Source organism: Salmo salar, chromosome ssa25 (genome assembly GCF_905237065.1).
Source record: "Salmo salar chromosome ssa25, Ssal_v3.1, whole genome shotgun sequence".
In the NCBI taxonomy this organism is placed as follows: Eukaryota; Metazoa; Chordata; class Actinopteri; order Salmoniformes; family Salmonidae; genus Salmo; species Salmo salar.
The window spans coordinates 9,697,931-9,719,433 of NC_059466.1; the positions used below are offsets into that span (position 1 = coordinate 9,697,931).

At 42.9% G+C, this 21,503-nt stretch overlaps 1 protein-coding gene across 4 annotated transcripts in view; it reads right to left on the reverse strand.

Moving 5' to 3' along the window:
- LOC106586125 (double-stranded RNA-specific editase 1) overlaps window positions 1-21,503 on the reverse strand; it is a 196,831-nt gene that overhangs the window by 51,561 nt on the left and 123,767 nt on the right. For all 4 annotated transcript variants that reach the window (XM_014173014.2, XM_014173015.2, XM_014173013.2 and 1 more), the window contains one exon: window positions 11,447-11,508. The gene's annotated coding sequence lies outside the window, so the exon portion shown is untranslated. The remainder of the gene's footprint in view (window positions 1-11,446; window positions 11,509-21,503) is intronic.

Consider the following 21,503-nt stretch of genomic DNA (forward strand, 5'->3'; position numbering starts at 1 on the left):
TCAAAAGGTTCTACAGCTGCACCACCGAGAGCATCCTGACCGGTTGCATCACCGCCTGGTATGGCAACTGCGTGGCATCTGACCGTAATGCGGTACAGAGGGTAGTGCAAATGACCCAGTACATCACTGGGGCCAGGCTTCCTGCCATCCAGGATCTATATAATAGGCGGTGTCAGCCCATAGAATTGTCAGAGACTCCAGTCACCCAAGTTATAGACTGTTATCTCTGCTACTGCACGGCAAACGGACCCGGAGCGCCAAGTCTTGGACCAAAAGGCTCCTCAACAGCTTCTACCCCCAAGCCATTAGACTGCTGAACAATTCATAAAAATCGGCACCGGAAAATTAACATTGACCCCCTCCCTTTTGTACGCTGCTGCTACTCGCTGTTTGTTTGTTACCTATGCATAGTCACTTCACCCCCACCTACATGTACAGATTACCTCAACTAGCCTGTACCCCCGCACACTGACTCAGTACCGGTGCCCCCTGTATATAGCCTCGTTATTGTTATTCTTATCGTCTTACTTTTTATTATAGTCTACTTGGTAAAACATTTCTTCTTCTTGAACTGCACTGTTGGTTAAGGGCTTGTAAGTATGCATTTCACGGTAAAGTCTAAACTTGTTGTATTCGGCGCATGTGGCAAATAAAGTTTGATTTGATTTGATCACGGACTTGTGCTATTTGATAGGCAACGGCAATTTTTCTAGATTCTATCCAATATCTTTTTGTCAACCAAACCATGGCAGATCAGTGATTTACTTTGAGAATGGAGGGAATTGTAAAATAATTCGAAAGTGAACCAGTCAGGGATTTTGAAATGTTCAAGCCCATCGCTCTTCCTCGCTGTCCAGTTTCTATCTCGGTCCAGTTGCCCAGGGCGGTGACCAGCTAATGCACCATAATGGGGTACACGTGTGGGGCCACCGGGGGCCTAATGAACTGGGGTTCTCATGGAGAGGGGGGGCCTGTTGTTTTGTCGGGTTGAAACTGATGGGCCGGGGTATGGGGGAGAGGAGCGTGGCCGCCTAACATCGCCGCTGTCGTGCCCCCCTCACGCGCACAGCTCAACCGTATCCCCCATGCAAACCTCCATCTCGGACTCCATTATTCAATTTGGTTTCACTAATGACCAATAACCTGTTTGAATTAGCCTGCCAACACCAATTTGACTTCAATAAGAGCAGATCTCCCAATGCGTTTAGGAGGCCCTGCTACAAGCTGCAGGTGCCAGCTGGACATTCGGACCTGACCTAGGTGTCCCTAAAGCTTTAAAAGAGGGTGAAAATTCAACACTAACCCTGCATTTTAATTTTGCAAAACAAGACAATAAGAGATGAAAAGAACACTTGATGCATGGGATAGAAGTAATAGTTGACGGTACAAAAACAACAGTACTGCATGACACCCCCATAGGATGGTTAGTAATCTGGCAAAACCAACATGGTTGAAATGTTGTCAGGTACCTTGCTCAAAAGGGGAGTAATGTAGTATCCATCATTTCACCATATTAGTCGACTGTGTATCTCTTCAAGACCACACACCTGCGCTCCTGCCGATTCAATAAAAATCTAAAAAATATCTTTCTCCCTCTCTCTCATTCTCCCTCTCTCTTCAAGGGTGCTGGGTGGCTGCCACCATCATCCATTTCCCTTTTTCAGAGGGAGCTGTAAAACCTGTGACAGCTATGATTTATGATATACGCACTGTGCCTGCCTGTGGGGCAGATGTGTGTGTATGTGTGGCTAAGGTGAGGAGTTGTGAGTTCTTCTGAGCTCTCCACGGGCTATCGCTAGATGTATCGGTGTTCACTGTTCAGTCACAAAAGTCACACAGGAGAGAGCGTACGCGTGTGTGTTTGTCTGTCTGTCTGTCTGTCTAGGAGTGCAAATTGGGCTGTATGACCTAAAGCAAGAATAAAAACACCAGAAATTGTTAAAAAAAAGTTTAGAAAGATGAAATAAGGCATGCACTGACAGCTATTTAGAGGTAACGAGCCAGCTGCTGTGTGTGCATATGACAAGAGTGTGTATGAATGTGTGCACGAGTGTGTGTATGGCCTCATTCTCTCAAATCGTATTTTGAAGTGCTGCAGGCTGACCAGACAAAAACTGCTGGTATCAGCATAGTCTCTGCCCCCCCCCCAACTATCTATTACCATTGCTCTCTAACTATCTATTTCTCCCTCCCTCTTCCCATTTTCCTCACCTCAATGCCCCTGCTGTGCACTGTATTTCATATTCAAGGCCAGGTCAGGTGATCCAGTATCCTCACGTGCATGCCAATGCGTATATCTACACTGAACAAAAGTATAAACGCAACATGCAACAATTTCAAAGTTACAGTTTATACAAGGAAATCAGTCAATTGAAATAAATTCATTAGGCCCTAATCTATGGATTTCACATGACTGGGAATACAATACAGATATGCATCAGTAGGTCACAGATACCTTAAAAAAGGTAGGGGCGTGGCTCAGAAAACCAGTCAGTATCTGGTGTGACCACCATTTGCCTCATGCAGCAATCTCCTTTGTATAGAGTTGATCAGGCTGTTGATTGTAGGCTGTGGAATGTTGTCCCACTCCTCTTCAATGGCTGTGCAAAGTTTCTGGATATTGGCAGAAACTGGAACACACTGTCGTACACGTTGATCCAGAGCATCCCAAACATGCTCAATGGGTACCATCTGCCCGGTACAGTTGAAACCGGGATTCATCCGTGAAGAGCACACTCTACCAGCGTGCCAGTGGCCATTGAAGGTGAGTATTTGCCCACTGAAGTCGGTTACGATGACCAACTGGTCAAGACCTTTGTGAGGACGACGAGCATGCAATGAGCTTCCCTGAGACGGTTAATTACAGTTTGTGCAGGAATTTTCGGTTTAAATAACACATATGGAATCATGTAGTAACCAAAAAGTGTGAAACAAATCAAAATATATTTTAGATTTGAGATTCTTCAAACAGCCACCCTTTGCCTTGATGACAGCTTTGCACACTCTTGGCATTCTCTCAACCAGCTTCATGAGGTAGTCACTTGGAATGCATTTCAATTAACAGGTGTGCCTTAAATTCATTTGTGGAGCCAATCAGTTGTGTTGTGACAAGGTGTGGGGGGTATACAGAAGATAGCCATATTTAGTAAAAGACCAAGTCCATATTATGGCAAGAACAGCTCAAATAAGCAAAGAGAAACGACAGACCATCATTACTTTAAGACATGAAGGTCAGTCAATCATGAAAATGTCAAGAACTTTGAAAGTTTCTTCAAGTGCAGTTGCAAAAACCATCAAACGCTATGATGAAACTGGCTCTCATGAGGACCGCCACAGGAAAGGAAGACCCAGAGATACCTCTGCTGCAGATGATAAGTTCATTAGAGTTACCAGCCTCAGAAATTGCAGCCCAAATAAATGCTTTACAGAGTTCAAGTAACAGACACGTCTCAACATCAGCTGTTCAGAGGAGACTGCGTGAATAAGGCCTTCATGGTTGAATTGCTGCAAAAGAAACCACTACCAAAGGACACCAATAAGAAGAAGAGACTTGCTTGGCCCAAAAAACATGAGCAATGGACATTAGACCGGTGAAAATCTGTTCCAACCGCCGTGTCTTTGTTTAGACGCAGAGAAGGTGAACGGATGATCTCCACATGTGTGGTTCCCACCGTGAAGAATTGGGGTGGTGGTGCTTTGCTGGTGACACTGTTGGTGATTTATTTAGAATTCAAGCCACACTTAACCAGCATGGTTACCACAGCATTCTGTAGCGATATACCATGAAATTTCAACAGGAAAATGGCCCAACACACCTCCTCCAGGCTATGTAAGGGCTATTTGACCTAGAAGGAGAGGGATGGAGTGCTGCATCAGATGACCTGGCATCCACAATCACCCAACCTCAACCCAATTTAGATGGCTTGGGATGAGTAGATCTGCAGACTGATGGAAAAGCAGCCAACAAGTGCTCAGCATATGTGGGAATTCCTTGAACACTGTTGGAAAAGCATTCCAGGTGAAGCTGGTTGAGAGAATGCGAAGAATGTGCAAAGTTATCATTTGGTTTAAAAAAATGTGGGTTACTACATGATTCCATGTGTTATTTCATAGGTTTGATGTCTTCACTATTATTCTAATATGTAGAAGATAGTAAAAATAAAGAAAAACCCTTGAATGACTCGGTGTGTCCAAACTTTTGAGTGGTACTGTATGTCCATGTGCTAGAGAATCTATGTATTTGAGTGTGTGTGTGTGTGTGTGTGTGTGTGCCTGCACTTTCTATTTGCACAGTTTGGGTGCGCGAGCATGTGTGAGAGAGGGGGTAAACTCTTGCCACGGTTATTACCAGGTTCTGAGGTAATGTTGACGGACAATTGGGAGTGGTGAGGGTCTGAAAGGTCAGACAGGAGAGCGGGAACAAGAGGGTGGGAGAGAGAGAAAGTCTGCAGTATGGTGAGGACAAGTGGAGGAGTGATGGGTGAAGGGTTAGAGAGGGAGGGAGGGAGGGAGGGAGGGAGGGAGGGAGGGAGGGAGGGAGGGAGGGAGGGAGGGAGGGAGGGAGAAAAAATGAAGGCGGGAACAGAGAGAGACAGAACAATTGTTGAGCTGAGATGGGTGTGGGAGAAGGAATGATGGGAGCAAGTTAGAAATGTTAGAGGGAGGAAAAGAAGCAAGGCAGCCACACAAGTTAAGAGTACTGTTTCAGCTTCCCCTTGCACTTTGGTGCTTGTCCTCAAATTGTCACTAGTTGTTGTTAGTGCGCATATAGTAATGAATGCAACACATTAGCCATAGCTTCGTTAGCCCTAGCAGCCATACATTGCTTGACAAGGAGTTATTAAACCATCCACACATATAAGCGCCTAGGGATGTGACGAATCTAACATTTTTCTTAACATTTAAAACATATATTTTTTTAATTGTTTAAATGATAAGAAAAAAATCAGAAAATGACGTGAATTGACAATTCAGATATGGTCCTGTGTATGACCACTAGGCGGCAATGTAGTTCCATCTACCACAATCCTGGTGACCTACCAGATGGCGCTCATCTTACTGCGTCTCCCACCCCCTCAGCAACGATGGTAGTTTTTCTCTGTGCCTCTATGCTATCAGTTGTCAGTACATGGGACTTCATGTCCCACTTCTCATTAATGTGATGGCTTGTTGAAGTGATGCATGACATTGTGTTCATAGATATCTAACAATCCGACAACGCCACATATGGTGTTTGAGAGCTCGCGCTTTGTACTTGCAGAGTAATCGTTACTTGTTATTTCTCCATCCGGGCGGTCACAGTTTTTTTGACATCTTGTAGTTTGGTTCTAGACATACCATTAAGGCATTGAAGCCAACATTCTCTACCATTAACAATGGCTACATATCAACTGCAATCATTTGTGTAACTTGCGTTGTCAAATCAAATCAAATTTTATTGGTCACATACATATGGTGATTTTCTCACTCCGTCCCTTATCGCACTACTGCCAGCAACAGGTTGGGTCTCACGCGGTGCCTCCCTTTCAGCATTGCACTTGCACTACCACTACAGTTCAATTCCACCTCGCAAAATGTGCATTTCAACAACACCTCATTTAACTTCTCGAAGTATTGCCATACAGGACTTCAATGCTGTTGCTTCCCTGTATCACTCTGCCATTTTTCCAACTGTTAACCACGATGACGTGAGGAGCGCTTTATATCCGTGGCAAATCATTTGAAAAGGTGCATATCTCCTCCTACTAATGTTACAGCATTGTTGCGTCAGGTATTTATTTAATTCAATTTTTTTCCTTTATGACGATCGGGACCTGTTAGTGCTAGTTTTGTGATAAAATCACAGTGCAGTTATGAGAAGAAGAAAAAAAAGTTCTTCGTTTAAGGATTTTTTTCTAACACAAATCCATTGGAAATGAGGCATACTGTAGTTTGCAGCGTTGACTTAAGGGCCGTCCAACCCTCCTCAGTCCCAGACACTGCGTCCTCCCTGGCTGAACACACATAAGCATCGTTCTGCTACAGTGGCTTCCCCCTCCATCACTCGCTGAGACAGCCATTTAGTCAAATGTTAATTGAGGCTAATTACACACTGTTCACTCTGAGACGCCGCGACCCAGCTCGTTTCTTATCATGACAGAGTGCCGTTTTGCATTGTGGGGGCCCCAGCAACTAAATTACGCCTACCAGAATAAGGCAGTCATCGACTTCGTGTCTTAATCAAGCACGATGTCTCTTTTCTGACTGTTGTTGTTGGAAGCCGTTTGATGTTGCCTGCCGAGGCTAGAGCAGGCTTTTTCTGCGGCAGCCAATTTATTCATGCTTTTGTGGGGTGGCTGTATCGAGGTAGTTGCTGTCATTTGTGATTACCAGTCGGAAAATTATACACTTTCCTGAATGCCTTTTAATTCTAATCTGCTGTCAATGGGCGCAGAGTGCCTTGGAAATCTTCAACCCTGTTAATCTAGCATGTAAGCACTTTAGATATAAAGTGTGTTTGCTTAGTTCAAATCTAATTTCTTAATACCATTTCTAAAGCATTGGATTTCTCTGACAGCTAACCTCATAGCAAGTTGCTCTTGTAATGTGTGAGGTGTTGTAAGGGAACTCTTAGAGAAAAGGCTGAACAGTTTCAGGCTAACAGAACTGACTGAAACAGCCCCTCTTCCTCCTAAGCAATGGATACACTGAGTGAAGACAGGGCATATCTCACTCAGTCTCCAAAAGCTAATTCTATACATTCTGCTGGCTCCACACAAAACCCTGGCTCCCATTTTCCATATTACAAACACGACCCATTGGAGAGGGTCAATGTATTGTGGGGGCGATACATTGAAGCTTCTTCTGTTGGAAAATATGCTGTTGCATATAGTGTTCTTAGACTCAATGCAAAGTAGCCATGTGCTTCTGTGGTTTGCATTGGATCATACCATTCACACTTCTGGTACATGATATTGGAGCACAGCGATCAGCCAAAAATATGAGAAAAGGGTACTGTGGATGTTTGGTAAATGTGAACGAATATCCCAGGAGAGCGCAACACCCTTCTGTTGCCTGAACTACATTGCTATAAACCTCTGACAGAGCTAGCATTAGCCACTAACTGACAGGCTAGCTGGTCTGACAGACAAAGGCGGGGAACAGCCCAGCCCATGCCATCAGTTTGTGTTCGTCTCTCTGGTGATTAGCAGCTACGCTAACAACGAGCTAACACACTCTGGGGACTCATCAGGGCTTCCGCTTGCTGAGCGAATTACTGCTGCTGTAGCTAGGACAGGTTAGCGGAATAACATTACCTAAACTTAAACAATTAAGTCTTCTTCCCCCGGGTTCGTGCAAAGTGGTGCTGTCATTTCCACTGTGATAACGAGCGGAGACTGATGCCTGGCGACGCTGACAGCACAAAAGCCTGTCTTACGTTTTTGGGGTGTGAGAGAGTCACGCGGCAAAAACGCAACTTCAGCTGCGGCGGATTTATTCGGATGAAGGGGCTTGGGTTTGATGATTCGCGGTGGGGGAGCTGGGGAGTAGGGGGATTTATCAAAGCAAATGGCTGACACATCACCAATGCTGCCACAGAGGGAGCACCTCAATAATTACTACTTCCCCTGTTGAGCTAATCCCCAGGGCACTGGAGCAAAACAGGAGGTAAAAGCTTAGAGTTTCAGAGGAGCCAGTCAGATCATTTACAGAGACAGTCTCCCTCGCTCGCTCACACAGAGAGGTCCGTCTCGTTCACACAGAGAGGTCTGTCTCGCTCACACAGAGAGGTCTGTCTCGCTCACACAGAGAGGTCTGTCTCGCTCACAGAGAGGTTTCAGAACCAGTTCTCATACACTTAACAGAAACAAGCACTGTAAAACACTAACCTGTCACAGAACTCACACTAAGACATTCAGAGACACAAACCTCGTACACTGCCAAAATCAGCAGTACCAGTGTCACACTGACATGGGTTCAATTTCTACACCCCATATTGTACTCAATATTTACATCATACTCCCTCACACATTAGACAAGTCTATGGTAGATTCAATTTTCCCCATCTTACCAAGTGACACTTTCAACGTCATTACTTCCCTATATTGAATCATTGTACTGTAAGTAACCACTTCTAGACCAAGATAAACTACCAGAGAATCTTTCAAAGCAGAACAAACAGCTGGTGCGAGAAACACACACACAAGCAAACAACTCGCATCACACACACCACAGGTAGGCGAGTAGGAGGGAGTACCTTTACGCTCGCAGCGTTTCTTGCGCCTCCGCTTGAACTTCCTGCGGATGAGGCAGTAGTAGGAGCCCAGGCTCTGGGGCCCGGTGCTGAACAGGGCCATGCTGTCCGCCACTGGCTAACACACTGCTCTGCTGTCCTGGAGACACTCACTACTGGCACTCAAGATACTAGCTAGCACTTACCCTTAACACACACAGCCATGTGGTGGAACACTCACAACTCTCCCTCTCTCGGACTCCTTCTCTCTCTTGGTTTCTGTCTCCCTCTACCTAGTTGGAGGGGGAGCATATAGTGTGTGTGTGTCGAGGGAAGTGCATACCCTCAAAGGAGAGGACTAGTGCTGTTCCTCAGAGAATTGCAGAACGTCACATGGATTTGGTCCTATATTTTTCTCTCTCTGTCTTTCATATCCACTTCTCCCTCTCTTCCAGCAGAGAAGGCAGCTTGCTCCCGCCAGCTCAGTGCTTCTATAGCATCTCACTGACACGTCATACTAGCCCTCAGCCTATCACAGGCTGCCTCTGGCTCATCGCCTGGCCTCCACCTGTTCACACACACACACTCATACATCAGACAAAACACACGCACACTAACACACACATACAGCCACATACAGAGCCTTGCAAAAGTATTCAGACCCCTTGGATTTCTTCACCTGTTATTGTGTTACAAAGTGGGAATAAAATCGATTATGTTAAGAAACTGCATAAAAAAAATTCTAAGCGAAGATTGTGTCATTTTTATAAAAATGAAATAACTAAAATAGTCGTTGCATAAGTATTCAGCTCCCTGAGTCAATACATGTTAGTAACACCTTTGGCATCAAATACAGCTGTGAGTCATCTTAGGTAAGTCTATAAGAGCTTTGTACACCTGGATTGTGCAATATTTGTCCATTATTCTTTTCAAAATGATTCAAGCTCTGCCAAGATGCTGTTTTCAAGTCATATCATAGATTTTCAAGCAGATTTAAGTCAAAACTGTAACGTGGCCAATCAGTAATGTTTACAGTCTTCTTGGTAAGCAACTCCAGTGAAGATTTGGCCTTGTGTTGTAGGTGATTGTCCTGCTGAAAGGTACATTCTTCTCCCAGTCTCTGGTGTAAAGCAGACTGAACCCGGTTTTCCTCTAGGATTTAGACTGTGCTTAGCTCCATCCCATTTACTTTTATCGTTTAAAAACTCCTCAGTATTTGCCAATGACAAGCATACCCATACCATGATGCAGCCACCACCATGCTTGAAAAAAGTGTATTCCTTTGCTGTGTTTTTTTTGTTGTTGTTGCAGTATTACTTTAGTGCATACAAGATGCATGTTTTGGAATATTTTCATTCTGTATATTTGTACTCTTCTTTTCACTCTGTCATTTAGGTCCTTATTGTGTAGTCACTACAATGTCGTTGATCCAATCACAAAAAGGCTACAGAGTTGAATGGTTATCACCACCAATGGCCTCTTGGTCTGGGTGGTTTAATAAATAATCCACAGCATAAATGTTAACTTGACCATGTTTAAGGAGATATTCAATGTCTGATTTGATATTATTGTTACCCAGCTCCCTGGTCTTTGTATTTGAATCTGTGCTTGCAATACTTGAATGAGGGACCTTGAAGATGTTTTATGTATGGGGGACAGAGGAAGGGTTAGTCATTCAAAAATCATGGTAACCACTATTATTTCACACAGAGTGAGTCCATGTAACGTATGTGATTTGTTAAGCCACATTTTACTCCTGAACTAATTTAGGCTTGCCTAAACAAAGGGTCTGAATACTTATGCAGCGACTATATTTTACTTTTTTCTTCGATTTTGACAGAATATTTTGTGTAGATTGTAGAGTTTCAGCATCACACTGTTACCATGGAATTACCAAACTTCAAGTGTTTTCATTTCTCAAAACACAAACTCATACACTACAACAGTCCAGCTAAAGGTACTGCAATGTCCTGCAATGTTTAACGTGAGGTGAAATCTCACTTCACAGAATGAATACACCATTCACTAATACGTTCAGCCATAGGAACATAAGACCAGAAGTATTCAATGTGAACGTCACAATACCACAGCACTCTACCTCCCTCTAGTGGGCATATTCTGTCATTACGCTATCATTCCAGTGACGGCAAAGGCAATGTCAATAATGCAGAAACCACCATAACACTACTGCACAGAAAACACAAACAGGCTTTATCATACGGAACCCATTGCACATAAATATGATTTTAGCCATCTGTGTCAGCCATACTAACGGATATGAAACCGCGAGACAACAACAGTGCCTTTACCTTGGTGAACACTGCCCCTCTGTGGAATAGAATAGCACTGCATATGAACCACAGTGCAGTGTAGGACACCAGAGGCGTTATGGTGCAGTATAGAACAGGACTTTCTGATTTTTTAAATGCGTTCACTGCGCCCAGCACGCCACAGGAGCCGCTAGTGCCCGATGGGACAAGGACATCCCTGCCGGCCAAACCCTCCCCTAACTCGTACGACGCTGTGCCAATTGTGCACCGCCCCATGGGTCTCCCGGTCGCGGCCAGCTGCAAGAGAGCCTGGACTCGAACCCAGAATCTCTAAGAGCAGGACTTTCAAACCCTGTTCCTGGAAGCTACCGTCCTGTAGGTTTTTAATCCCACCCTAATTTAGTGAACCGGATCAATTTTTTTAAACTTTAATTTAACTAGGCAAGTCAGATAAGAACACATTCTTATTTACAATGACAGCCTAGGAACAGTGGGTTAACTGCCTTGTTCAGGGGCAGAACGACAGATTTTTACCTTGTCAGCTCGGGGATTTGAACTTTGCAACATTTCGGTGACTAACCCAACGCTCTAACCACTAGGCTACCCTGCCGCCCATGCATTACCTGGTTGATAAGCTGAATCGGGTTTGTTACAAGTGCGGTAGCTCTCCAAGGACAGGGTTGGAGTGCCCTGGTATAGAATATGAAAAAACACGAGGCAAATTACCAGATCATCTGCAAGATAATTGAAATCGGGAGAGGACTATGAATGATTTCCAGTATTCAACCAACTTGGACTCATCTATGTAGGGCTACTGATTTTGTGTCATAGTTATGATTATTCCTAAACATGTGACATGCCAGTGAGGGAAGGTGTGGTCGTGGAATATATATATATATATATATATATATTCCACGACATATATATATGAGTGAGTGAGTGAGTGAGTGAGTCAGTTACACACCTGTTTTCCCTTTGTTGTCCGTTGTGTAGTGCTGGCGCACTCTGTGGCTCTTCTTCAGTGGCCTGGAAGAGAAAGGAGAGCACTGGTCAGCTAACAGCTACAGCACCTGTCATCACAAACAGGAACAACACACACAGGATGGACAAAAAAGGAAGGGAAGAGCTTCTAGGATAATGGTAGAATGAAGGTGCTCTTTGGTAATGGGTTATTTGTGTTCGTATAATTAAAATCTTTATATACATTTAACATTTAATTATGGAGTTGTCACACATGCAGCTAACAAATGGAAATGTCTGCCCTACTCAAAATTACAACAAACTAATTGCAGCATTACCGTTAAAATGGAAGAGGCAAGTGGAAGGGGGAGAAAGTAAGGAAATTGTCTGTCGGCACTGCATTAAAGACCAACATTTATTAAAGAAAATTGTGAAAAATAAAAAAAGGATACGAGTTTCATTTAAGGACCAAAAATGGACAGCTGTGGAATATAGATTGCAAAACAGTTTTACGAAGATTTACGATGTACCGATTCCATGGCACACGAGTAATGAACTGATACACAAAACAAAGCTGGATTCAAAACAGTTTTTCAATTTAAATAATAGAAAGTTCTTGCAACCAATAGAATGATACATATACTATACAGTGCATTCTGAAAGTATTCAGACCCCTTGATTTTTTCCACATTTTGTTACTTTATAGCCGTATTCTAAAATGGATGAAATTGTGAGTTTCTCCCATTCTTCTCTGCAGATCCTCTCAAGCTCTGTCAGGTTGGAAGAGGAGCGTCGCTGCACAGCTATTTTCAGGTCTCCCCAGAGATGTTCAATCGGGTTCAAGTCGGGGCTCTGCCTGGGCCACTCAAGGACATTCAGAGACTTGACCCAAAGCCACAGCCACTCCTACATTGCCTTGGCTGTGTGCTTAGGGTTGTTGTCCTGTTGGAACCTTCATACCCCAGTCGGAGGTCCTGAGTGCTCTCGAGCAGGTTTTCATCAAGGATCTCTCTGTACTTTGCTCCGTTCATCTTACCCTCAATCCTGACTAATCTCCCTGTCCTTTAAAAATAATCCCCACAGCATGATGCTGCCACCACCATGCTTCACCGTAGGGATTGGTGCCAGGTTTCCTCCAGACGTGATGCTTGGCATTCAGGCCAAAGAGTTCAATCTTGGTTTCATCAGACCAGAGAACCTTGTTTCTCATGGTCAGAGTCCTTTAGGTGCCTTTTGGCAAACTCCAAGTGGGCTGCCATGTGCCTTTTACTGAAGTGGCTTCTGTCTGGCCACGCTACCATTAAGGCCTGATTGGTGGAGTGCTGCAGAGATAGTTGTCCTTCTGGAAGGTTCTCCCATCTCCACAGAGGAACTCTGGAGCTCCGTCAGAGTGACCATCGGGTTCTTGGTAACCTCCATATGGCAAATAAAAATCTAAACTGGATGGTGTTCAGAGATCCATGGGAGGGGTTGAGTGGAGCTGAAGGGTGGGACTAAAAACAAACAAAAGATAACTATTTAAAAATATACTGTGTCCATAAAATGTATATACAGTTGAAGTCGGAAGTTTACATGCACTTAGGTTGGAGTCATTAAAACTCGTTTTTCAACCACTACACAAATGCCTTGTTAACAAATTATAGTTTTGGCAAGTCGGTTAGGACATCTCCTTTGTGCATGACACAGGTAATTTTTCCAACAATTGTTTACAGACAGATTATTTCAGTTATAATTCACTGTATCACAATTCCAGTGGGTCAGAGGTTTACATACACTAAGTTGACTGTGCCTTTAAACAGCTTGGAAAATTCCAGAAAATGATGTCATGGCTTTAGAAGCTTCTGATAGGCTAATTGACATCATTTGAGTCAATTGGAGGTGTACCTGTGGATATATTTAAAGGCCTACCTTCAAACTCAGTGCCACTTTGCTTGACATCATGAGAAAATCAAAAGAAATCAGCCAAGACCTCAGAAAAAAATTTTTAGACCTCCACAAGTCTGGTTCATCCTTAGGAGCAACTTCAAAACGCCTGAATGTACCACGTTCATCTGTACAAACAATAGTACGCAAGTATAAACACATGGGACCACGCAGCTGTCATACCACTCAGGAAAGAGACGTGTTCTGTCTCCTAGAGATGAACGCACTTTGGTGCAAAAAGTGCAAATCAATCCCAGAACTGCAGCAAAGGACCTTGTGAAGATGCTGGAGGAAACAGGTACAAAAGTGTCTATATCACAGTAAAACGAGTCCTATATCGATATAACCTGAAAGGCCGCTCAGCAAGGAAGAAGCCACTGCTCCAAACCGCCATAAAAAAGCCAGACTACGGTTTGCTACTGCACATGGGGACAAAGATAGTACTTTTTGGAGAAATGTCCTCTGGTCTGATGAAACAAAAATAGAACTGTTTGGCCATAATGACAATCGTTATGTTTGGAGTAAAAAGAGGGAGGCTTGCAAGCCGAAGAACACCATCCCAACCGTGAAGCATGGGGTGGCAGCATCATGTTGTGGGGGTGCTTTGCAGCAGGAAGGACTGGTGCACTTCACAAAATAGATGGCATCATGAGGAAAGAAAATGACAGACAGAAGCATGTGAGAAATCACTTTAGCCCAAAGGAAAAGCAGGCTAAAAACAACAGCAGTTAAAATCTGCAGTAAAAGCCCACAGGCGTGTAAAAAATTATTTTATATTCGGTACAGCCAAAGCCATAAAGCTTTAAACCCTCCAGCTACGACAGAGTGGGGAAAAGAGAGAATACCATAGGGAGGAAATGTAGAGGTAGAGAGAAAAAGGGAGGCAGGAGGGGTGAAAGCCAGGGAGATCAAGAGATGAAAGAATAAGAGTGATTAATAGAGGAGCAGCCAGTCCATCCCTTTAACCTGAGGGGTCCTTTGAGGCCCCCACAGCAGTCTCCATCAATGCCCACTTCTAATTCCCATGGCTGTCTAGGGTACTGTGGCTCAAACCAACAGGCATGTGTTTAGACAGCTCTTCTATAAGAAGACAAGCATGTGCCAGTCGGCCAGAGAGAAAAATGGAGATGGAGAGAGTGCCAAAACTCACACTAGCCCACAGCACTTCCATCACACTACTGACAGAATATAGGCCAAGCACAACCACTGCTGGCCAAGTCTGAGCGCGACCGGTTTGGAGCGCCACCCCTGTGATCGCTGTAAAAGCTGACCACGAAGGAGAAGGAATTGGTCGTGGTTGAGAAACAGTAGGGAGTCTCAGACTAAAGATAAGGCATGAACTTCATACGGCTCTACAGTGGCTCCTGAAGAATTATTGAAAAATACAGCTTTTAAAAAACTTTTTTTTACAGGCCAACACCAGTCAAAGGCCAAACCACTGTCATCACAATTTCAATTTCTTGAATTCATATCTATTTACAGACAGTTAACTGAAAAAACATGGTTGAAATAAAAATGGCCATTGAGGTAGTGGTGGCAATTCCTAAAGTCAGAGTCATTTTCTCAAAACCTAGTATGCAGATGTATCTGGACCAAATTAAAAGGCCACAAATATGATCCAAACAAGATTTCACATTCAAAGTAAACTTAGCTATAGTACAAATATTGTATGCATGTAGTCACATGGCCCAGTTGACAAGTGTTATTGTTAGGAGGGCAAAACTCGAATGGAACTATTAGCCATGCTATGGTGCACAGTCAGGTCCAGTCAAAGGGAGTTTGTGGAAGGCTTGCTCAAAAAAATATATATGGGCGAGGGAAAGGATTGAAATCAGGATACTCACAGTAAACTGTGAATAACACAGCCAGCCTTAGAATCAGAAGTAAGAGCTGAGAATACGTCAAGCCTAATACTACTAAACACCAGTAGGGGGTAGCATTGTTCTTCATTCGAGTGCGAGAGCAATGTGTGGAGTCTGGGTCAGCGTCGTTAGCGTCATCATTTAGGACAGGTCACTGAGGCTAGGGACCAGGGGAAGGCCCTACTGCTGTGCCACCTGGCTCAGGCAAGGGCACTCACCCACTGAGGGGGCAAGGGAATGAAAGACGTGGTGGTGGTGTGTACATTATGATTGGGCAAGACCCAAATCAGCGATGCAAAATCACACTACCGCCCGCAGAGAATGAGTGACATGGAGAGAGATGGCGAGAGAGAGGGGAGGTTAGAGACCAAACTTTGAGAAAATATGCTATTGTGCTATTGAGTACATGCTAATCTGTGTTTGAGAGAGGGAGAAAGAAGATGGCGATGCGAGAGACAGAAACAGTCAGACAGAACCTGACAAAGACAGACAGCGAGCGAAAGAAGAGAGATAGATTGAAACAGATGAGGATAGGGAGACATCTCAATTGCATACTCCTCGGGTCCTCTTCTTCGCAAAACCTATTGGCAGAAATGGTCAGAGGGGAGGGACCTCTTGCTTTCTCATCCAATAAGTATGAGAAGGAGACGAGGAGAGAAGACGTGAGGAGTATTCAATTGAGATCTTCCCAGAGAGAGATCAAGAGAGAAAGAGACTGCTGAACTGTGTAGGGAGGGCAGTTTAACTGAGCCAGTCCTCACTTGGTAGACAGTTAGGCCACAGGCGCCACATCAGACATGCTTGAGGGGGGTCCTGACAAGCCCTCTCGAAAAATGGGGAATAATAACAAACTGGGAGAACTTGAAGCCCGCACCACTTTTCAATTATATATACAGTGGCAAGAAAAAGTATGTGAACCCCTTGGAATTACCTGGATTTCTGCATAAATTGGTCGTCAAATTTGATCTGATCTTCATCTAAGTCACAACAACAGACAAACACAGTCTGCTTAAACTAATAACACACAAACAATTACACGTTTTCATGCCTTTATTGAACACGGCGTGTAAACATTCAGTGTAGGGTGGAAAAAGTAAGCGAACCCTTGGATTTAATAGCTGTTTGACCCTCCTTTGGCAGCAATAAACTCAACCGAAAGTTTTCTGTAGTTGTGGATCAGACCTGCACAACGGTCTGGAGGAATTCTGGACCATTAATCTTTAAAAAACTGTTTCAATTCAGCAATATTCTTAGGATGTCTGGTGTGAACCGCTTTCGAGGTCATGCCACAGCATTTTAAATCGGGTTGAGGTCAGGACTCTGACTGGGCCACTCCACAATGCGTATTTTCTTTTGTTGAAACCATTCTGTTGTTGATTTACTTCTGTGTTTTTGGGCGTTGTCCTGTTGCATCACCCATCTTCTGTTGAGCTTCAATTGGCGGACAGATAGCCTTACATTCTCCTGCAAAAATGTCTTGAAAAACTTGGGAATACATTTTTGTCTGATAGCAAGCTGCCCAGGCCCTGAGGCAGCAAAGCAGCCCCAAACCATGATGCTCCCTCCACCATACTTTACAGTTGGGATGAGGTTTTGATGTTGGTGTGCTGTGCCTTTTTTTCTCCACACATAGTGCTGTGTGTTCCTCCCAGACAACTCAACTTTAGTTTAATCTGAATATTTTGCCAGAAGCGCTGTGGAACATCCAGGTGCTCTTTTACGATCTTTGGACATACAGCAATGGTTTTTTTGGACAGCAATGGCTTCTTCCATGGTGTCCTCCCATGAACACTATTCTTGTTTAGTGTTTTACGTATCGTAGACTCGTCAACAGAGATGTTAGCATGTTCCAGAGATTTCTGTAAGTCTTTAGCTGACACTCTAGGATTCTTCTTAACCTCATTGAGCATTCTGCACTGTGCTCTTGGAGTCATCTTTTCAGGATGGCCACTCTTAGGGAGAGTAGCAACAGTGCTGAACATTCTCCATTTAGACAATTTACCTTAACTTGGACTGATGAACATCAAGGCTTTTAGAGATACTTTGTAACCTTTTCCAGCTTTATGGAAGTCAACAATTCTTAACCTTTGGTATTCTGGGAACTATTTTGTTCGAGGCATTGTTCACATCAGGCAATGCTTCTTGTGAATGCCAAACTCAAATGTTGTGAGTGTTTTTTATAGGGCAGGGCAGCTCTAACCAACATCTCCAATCTCATAGATAGGACTCCAGGTTAGCTGACTCCTGACTCCAATTAGCTTTTGGAAAAGTCATTAGCCTAGGGGTTCACATACTTTTTCCAACCTACAATGTGAGTGTTTAAATTATGTATTCAATATAGACAAGAAAAATACAATAATTTGTGTTATTAGTTTAAGCACACTGTGTTTGTCTATTGTTGTGACTAAGATGCAGATATCCAGGTAATTCCAAAGGGTTCACACACAGTGCCTTCGGAAAGTATTCAGACCTTTGACTGTTTCCACAATGTTACATTACAGCCTTATTCTAAAATGGATTAAATTGTTATTTTTCCTACTCAATCTACACACAATACCCCACAATGACAAAGCAAAACCAGGTTCAGAAATGTTTGCAAATGTACAGTACTAGTCAAAAGTTTGGTTTAACCGATTCATTCAAGGGTTTTTATTCATTTGTGACCTGATTCAGGAAACTAGGCGTATGTCGCAAGTCATGACTTCACAGGAGAACCTTTTGAACATAAAAAAAAATATTTATCAAAATGTATTTTTCGGCAGAAATGCCTTCTCGAACATGTGAACTTTCATGTGCCATAATATCAAACGTGTATGTAATCTGTAAATACGAATACAATTGTTAAATTACGAGCCTAGTTGGTTTAGCCACAAAAAAAGCCAGCAACCTTCCCGCTAGCCATGATTTTTTAGCTAGCTAGCTAACGTTAACGTGACATGTCTAAACAAAATATCCCAAGTTAAAGCTTGCTGTTAACTAGCTAACGTTAGCTGAGGTTAGGTGGCTGTCTTGCGAGCTAACATTAATGTATGCGTATGAAGTGTGTGTAACGTTAGTGATGTTTTCTAAGAATTTGCATTGCTAGTTATAGCCTAATGTTAGCTAGCTAACATTGAACTGATTGGTTAACTTTAGCTAGCTACGACAATTGGTTTGTATTGCTAGTTAAAGCTTGCTGTTAGCTAGACAGCTGACATTAAATCAAATCAAATGTATTTATATAGCCCTTCTTACATCAGCTGATATCTCAAAGTGCTGTACAGAAACCCAGCCTAAAACCCCAAACAGCAAGCAATGCAGGTGTAGAAGCATGGTAGATGGCTGGCTAGCTACAGTAGCTAACATTACCTGTATGAACTGTGTGTAGTGATGCTCTCAGAATGCCATTTAGCGTCTAAGTTATTGTATAATAATTCTAAAATATTTGTATCTGGAATTTGTCTTTCAGCATTAAATCAGTAGAACACGCCTGACTAATCCACCAATCATACAGTTATTAACCTGTTGGGGCAAAGGGGCAGTATTTTCACGGCTGGATAAAAAAACGTACCCGATTTAATCTGGTTACTAATCCTACCCAGTAACTAGAATATGCATATACTTATTATATATGGATAGAAAACACCCTAAAGTTTCTAAAACTGTTTGAATGGTGTCTGTGAGTATAACAGAACTCATTTGGCAGGCAAAACTCTGAGACATTTTCTGACAGGAAGTGGATACCTGATGTGTTGAATTACCTTTAAGCCTATGCCATTGAAACACACAGGGGCTGATTAATGTTTTGGCACTTCCTATTGCTTCCACTAGATGTCACCAGCCTTTACAAAGTGTTTTGAGTCTTCTACTATGAGATCTGACCGAACAAGAGCCTTGGAACGGTGATGGCCGATTAGACTCTGGCGCCCGAGGTCATGTTGGGTACCCTCGTTCCAATACGTTTTAAAAGAGAATGCATTCGTCCACCTTGAATATTATTCATGTTCTGGTTAAAAAAGGCACTAATGATTTATGCTATACAACGTTTGACATGTTTGAACGAACGTAAATATATTTTTTCCCCTCGTTCATGAAGTGAAGTCCGGCGGGCTTAGATCATGTGCTAACAACACGGAGCTTTTTGGACATAAATGATGAGCTTTTTTGAACAAAACTACATTCGTTATGGACCTGGGATTCCTGGAAGTGACATCTGATGAAGAGAATCAAAGGTTATGGATTATTTACATAGTATTTTCGATTTTAGATCTCTCCAACATGTCCGTTTGTCTGTATCGCAAAGCGTATTTTTCTGGGCGCAGTGCTCAGATTATTGCAAAGTGTGATTTCCCAGTAAGGTTATTTTTAAATCTGGCAAGTCGATTGCGTTCAAGAGATGTAAATCTATAATTCTTTAAATGACAATATAATATTTTACCAATGTTTTCTAATTTTAATTATTTAATTTGTGGTGCTGACTTGACTGCCGGTTATTGAAGGGAAACGATTTCCTGAACATCAACGCCATAGTAAAACGCTGTTTTTGGATATAAATATGAACTTGATAGAACTAAAAATGCATGCATTGTCTAACATAATGTACTAGGAGTGTCATCTGATGGAGATTGTCAAAGGTTAGTGCATCATTTTAGCTGGTTTTATGGTTTTGGTGACGCCTGTCTTTGAATTGACAAAACATTACACACAGCTATTGTCAATGTACTCTCCTAACATAATCTAACTTTATGCTTTCGCCGTAAAACCTTTTTGAAATCGGACAACGTGGTTAGATTAAGGAGATGTTTATCTTTCAAAGGGTGTAAGATAGTTGTATGTTTGAAAAATTTGAATTTTGACATTTATTTGGTTTCAAATTTGCCGCTCTTGAAATGCACCTGCTGTTGATAGGGTGCACCACGGGTGGCACGCTAGCGTCCCACATAGCCCCAAGAGGTTAAAGCACAAACATGTGTGGACCTGAATTGTGATAAGTGCAGTGGCCAAAACAAGAACAAGTTTGTGCTGGTAGAACGCTATGGCTGGCAACAACACCTGACTCCATACTTCAGGCCGCAGCCACAGATCAAGCGGTACCAGAACTTTAGGTAAAAAAATGTTATTCTTATCTAAACTTGGGAGGTGAATTAATGTTGGGCAGGGTTGTAATGTCTTCTGAATTTTTGGTATTCCCTGTTTCACAGCTTCGATGCTCCAGAGCCTGGTGTTGTCGCCAAGGAGCGTTCAGACCAGGTTTCAGCTGCTGCGCAATGCAGACATCCTAGCTCCCATAGATGGCCTGCATGTACAAGCACCACCTGGACTGGACACAGCTAGACTTGTCTTTTTGAGAAGATCAGGGAGTTTTACAACAAAGAGGCTATGGACATCACATGCCCTGCACCAAAGTCAAGGGCAGGACAGAGACAGGCTCTCTGAATATAGATTCCCTTGTTCATGCGTGGTTTGGATGGACCAGTCATCAGCACTATCTGCAGTGCCTCTACTCACATGACTCTCTCCTAACACACGCCATATGTTGCTGCAATTTTTTTGGGTCCTGCTGCTCAGCCACTTTACCCCTCATTGACGGGGCTGCAGTGGAGCAGGTTGAGTGCTTCAAGTTCCTTCAAGAATTTTTCCTTATTGTAGGCTACTACCACTTTTAGTCTTTAGCGCATGACCTCATGTGAATCCTTAAAGAGATGGGTGGGGCTGACTTAAGAGGGTGTGAACAATGCTGAATGGGAGTAGACAAAGGAGAGCTCTCTAGTAGGTACCATTCAAAGGCCCTTTTCTCAAAAGTGAGTTTACAAATGTTTCAACTTTCAAAGTAGAAACACTTTCCCATTGTTCCTCAAATGTTGTGTATGATATACCATTTTATAGCTCTGAGTCTCTAATTTTATCGAATGTAAAAAACAGAAATTCTAAATTTTGCAACAAAAGTCTGAATCCAGGTGGTTAGTCACATTTAACACATTTTTACATTGTAGAATAATAGTGAAGACATCAAAATTATGAAACAACATATATAGAACCATGTAGTAACAAAAAAAAGTTTTAAATCAAAATATATTTTATATTTGAGATTCTTCAAAGTAACCACCCTTTGCCTTTGTGTGCTTTGCACACTCTTGGCATTCTCTCAACCAGCTTCATGAGGTCGTCACCTGGAATGTATTTCAATTAACAGGTGTGCTTTAAGTTAATTTGAGGAATTTCATTCCTTCTTAATGCGTTTGAGCCAATCAGTTGTGTTGTGACAAGATAGGGTTGGTGTGTCCAAAACTTTTGACT